The sequence below is a fragment of the Camelus ferus genome, chromosome 3 (assembly GCF_009834535.1).
Source record: "Camelus ferus isolate YT-003-E chromosome 3, BCGSAC_Cfer_1.0, whole genome shotgun sequence".
Taxonomy (NCBI): Eukaryota; Metazoa; Chordata; class Mammalia; order Artiodactyla; family Camelidae; genus Camelus; species Camelus ferus.
Window position 1 is genome coordinate 96,413,252 of NC_045698.1, and position 4,847 is coordinate 96,418,098.

The following is a 4,847-nucleotide window of genomic DNA, read 5'->3' on the forward strand; positions in this document are numbered from 1 at the left end:
ACCAATCCCTTGTGTTAGACTTGTATCTTACAATTTCATAACTAATTTTTTTAAATTACACAATACTCAGTTGAATAGAAATAGCATCTTTTAGTTTTCAAGTTTCTCATTGTCACATATTTATAGAATTACTGACTTCTCATATGTTTTAAATTATGATACATTGAGCAACTTTGTGCACAAAAATTTTGGATTATTTCCACAGGATAGATTCCTTAATAATGGTGGGATTTTTTTTCATTCTGAAGAGTCAGTTTCATTGAATGACTTGGAGGAAAAGTATTTATGTTTAAAGATAAGCATTTTTTATTAAAATGCAAAATTCAAATGACTTTTAAAAATAACAGTTTTATTAAAATATTTCATATGCCACAAAGTTCACTCTTTTAATGGGTACAATTCAGTGGTTTTTAGTATATTCATATAGCTGTGCAACCATCACAACTATCTAATGCCAGGACATTTTTATCACTCCAAAAAGAATCTCCATACCTATTAGCAGTCACTTCCTATTCTCCCCTTCCCTCAGACCCTGGCTTTATTTTCTTTGTAATATTGTTACGGAAACAAACTTGGATCCTCTTGCCCACATGCAATAAAGCCAATCTACTGACACAGGGTTGTGGTGAAGGAAAGCGCATTTATTGCAGAGTGCCAAGAAAGGAGTTCAGATAGTTAGTGCTTAAAAGACGTGAACTCCTTGAAGGCTTTCAGGGAAAGATTTTTAAAGACAGGATGAGGAAGGGGGGTTGTGGCGTGTGTGACCAGCTCAGGGACGTTCTTCTGACTGGTTGGTGGTAAAGTCATCATCATCATCATCGATATTTTAGTTCCAACTGGTCTGAGATCTACGTGCTTGTGGGCAGCATATAGTTAACTTCTTCCACCTGGTGAGGGTTTTAGTAACTGCAAAACAGCTCAAAGGACATGGCTCAGAATATTATCTATAGCCCTTGATGGGGAAATAAAGGTCCTCTACTTTGTTTAATGGCTAAACTATTATTATTTCATCTTGCTTGACTTTTGCCCTTTCTTTCTGCATTTTCTCACTTCTCTGGTTAAATGTACTCTTTGGAACTCCGGGAAGCCTAAGAAGCAAGTTTTTCTACAGACAAGAGGCAGGTGGAGTACATGATGAGGGGGAGGTCTGTTCCAGGAAGGCCCCATAGGGTCCTGCTCAGTTACAACATTGCTTTATTAGGCCCCAGAGATTTTTTGATGTGACAGATAAGATTTTTTATTAGATAAATGCAATTTACAGATATGTTGAAGAGTACCTTAAAGCAAATTTGCAGAATTAATCATTTGTAAGCTCCATATTAACTAGTATTTCAACATCAGGGTTCCTTATGCTTAGAGTCTTTAACCATTAACCATCATGGGTAAATTTTTAATGTATATAAGACTTGGAATAAACACTATAACAGTAAAAAATGATGATGGAGGCTTCCAGTGAATTTTTAAAAAATAAATACATACATGTATTGTAAATTTATTTTCTCTTCCTTGTGATTTTCTTAATAACATTTCCTCTAGCTTACTTTAAAATAAGAATACACTCATTAATGCCTATAACATACAAAGTAGGTGGTAATCCACTGCTTATTTATTGGTAAAGCTTCCAGTCAACAGTAGGCTACTAATTAAACTTTGGGGGAGTCAAAAATTATATGTGGATTTTTGACTAGGGGGTCAGCACCGCTAACCCCCATGTTGTTCAAGGGTCTACTATAAGCTGTTTTGTGTTCATCTGATCACCAGGAACCACCTCACATTCATTCTTTCATTCACTCAAGACTTAAATTGTTCCTCTTTTACAGGAGAAAATATTTAAGTAATTATCTTATTGTTAAATATTTTAAAAATGAAAGTCATAATCACCACCTTTAATGATGTGGACCCCCCCCAAAAAACCTTGCCCTTCCAACATCATCAATGTCAGCCGAGTTAAAAGTTGTTACATTTTCAAGCAACATTACGCATCCTTTCACCTTTCTTCTCACTCCAGAGGGAGAATGGTGGTAATAATGAGTTCTTTACTGGGAGGCAGTAGATTGGAGAGGTATAGAATATGATCCCTAAGCCATGTTACCTAAGTTCAAACCCTAACTCCATCATTATCAGTATTCCCAAGACCTTGGGAATATTATTTATTCCATGTTTTTTAGGCCATTCATTGGTAAAATGAGGATCATAACAATAATTCCTGCTATTCAGTTGGGGTAAGACCTGAATGAGACAATCCATGTAATATATTTACAACAATTTTTAACACAATAAGCACTGGATACATGTAAGCTATTATTTTTTTGTATTTAATTATAGTCAATTTACAGTGTTGTGTCAATTTCTGGTGTTGTAAGTTATTCTTGAACACTTACTCTCTGCTGAGATCTTTACATATCAGATAACTAAACCACATGACAACCCAGTAAGGCAGGTATCATTATCCCTATTGTTCAGATATGAAACAGTTACATCAGATATAGTATATAAGTGTGCTTTATATATAACATACAGTATGTAAGTACAGTATAAAGAATAATATTAAAAGGAAACCCATGACCCACTACTCAGTTTAAGAAATAGAACAGTACCAGTTCTTTGTTTTTTCATCCAGCTCTTTATTTTTTTTTATTTATTTATTTACTAGAAAAAAATTTTTAAACCGGAACATTTCTTGCATGTCTAATCATTGAAATCCTTAAGAGGGACTGGATGCTGCAACAGCTGCCCTCCTGGGTTTAGGTGTTGTTCCTTCAAGGACTCCATCCCTGAGTCTGCAGCATACAATTCCATGAGCTGGCCTCATGTGACCGTAGTGGTATTTCATCTTTTAGCCTTGGCATTCCAGTCATACTTTCTCTTCCACTTGGCAGGGAGCCACATTTGCCACAGATCGACTTCCAAAGGTGATAGGTGGCACAATGTGTGTGTCACACTGTGACGCTTTCCCAGTGAAGGTGTCCCCTCCCTCACCTCTTCTGCCACTAAGACTAAGGAGATTACCAGTCCTTTAGAAGCCCCCCCCAGGCATAAAATAGCATATGCATAGCATAGCATATTGACATAGTTATACTCTCAGTCAGCTCTGTTTCCTTCCTCGTCCCTCTCCCTTTGCTTTTTCTCCTTTCCTTTTCTCTTGTACATTCTTTCTTCCATTCCGCTCCTTTTAAAGAATTCCTTCTTTTTTTCTTTCTGCAGAGCTATGAAACCTAGAGCAAGATACTTAATTCTTATGGGCCTCACTATCTCTACCTATAAAATGGGAATAATAAGAACAATGCCTACCTTATAGGCTTCTTGTGAGATTTAATGATGCTATGTTTGTGTAAGGGTTAAATGAGATAATCTAGTGAAACCTTAGCACAAGACCTTGGCATATGGTTGAAAGTCAATAAATAGGAGTTGTTTATATATTTAAAAATTTTTTTAATTTATTTTTTGTCTGTGGGGTGGAGAAGGTAATTAGGCTTATTTATTTATTTTTTAAATGGAGGTACTGGGGACTGAACCCAGCACCTCATGCATGCTAAGCACACACTGTACCACTGAGCTATACCCTACCCCCCAGGAGTTGTTTATATTTTTATTATTATCTTAAACTCATTTCTTCTCTGATAGAAGAACTCTGTGGTATAATGGAAATAGGCCTAAACTTTGGAACTAGAGAGACCTGGGTTCAAATTGTGTGTCCATTATATACCAGCAGTGGCTTTATGCAAGTCACATAACCTCTCCTTCTATGAAATGGGGGTGATAATACTGATTGTCAGTAATTGACCACACAGGGCTGTTGTAAGGATCCAAAGAAATCAGTTAAAAATTTTCCCCTCCCTCTTCCTTTTCTTCCTCTTTCTCTGAGACAGTAAATTTTCTTCCCAGCAGGGGCATTAAAAGCAGCTGTGTGCTTGTGCAGTTTCTCCTAATCTCTGGATTCAGTTCAGCATGTGTTTGTTTATCAAGCACCTGCTAGGTGTAGCATACCTTCCTGGCTGGTGTGCTGTCAAGTTCAGGACACTAACCGGCTTTGAGAAAATGAAGATCTAAGATCATCTCCATTCCTGGGTCTAGGCCTCTGGGATAATTTTTAAAATATATTTTTAAAAAGAAAGAATAAGAAGGAAACCATTCCAAGAAGAAAGAATAAGAGATAGCTAAATACAACCCTAAGCCCTAACCCTAAGCTTGTCCCACACCACAGCTTCAATGACAACTTTATCCAGTCACATGCTGTCACACCTAGGGTCTTTCCTGGAAAAACGCCATTGTCTTCTCCTGCTGTGATCCCAGCTCTGGCCGACAGATGGAGCCATTTCCTCCCACCCCTTTCTTCAAACTGCCTAAGTAGAAAAGCTGTTGCTCAAAAGCTGTGTGGTCCAGGAGGGAGGACTGTGCCATCACCAGACACCAGAGCTAAAGAAGGGTGATGGCTGACTATGACCAGGAAGAATCTATTACATCTAAACCTGGTGAGGACAAAAAGAACAGTCATTTCCCAGCAGGAATTCAGCCCTATTGATATTTTGGGCCGGTTAATTCTTTGTTAGGGCTGGGAGAGGGCTGTCCTATGTATTCTACAATGTTTAGCATCCCTGGCTGATAGCCTCTAGATGCCAGTGTCGTGCCCCTCCCCCAAGGTGTGACAACCAAAAATGTCTCAGACATTGCCAAATGTCCCCTGGGGGACAGAACTCAGTCCTAGTTGAGAACCACTAGTCTGCAGCTACTAACAGTGTTGGGGCAGTGCTTCTATATAGAATAGACTCCTGATGACCTTCAGAAAATGTTCTCTGAGGGCCAACTGCCCTGAAAGCCCAGTCTCCAATGCTTGGGAGTTGGGAGAA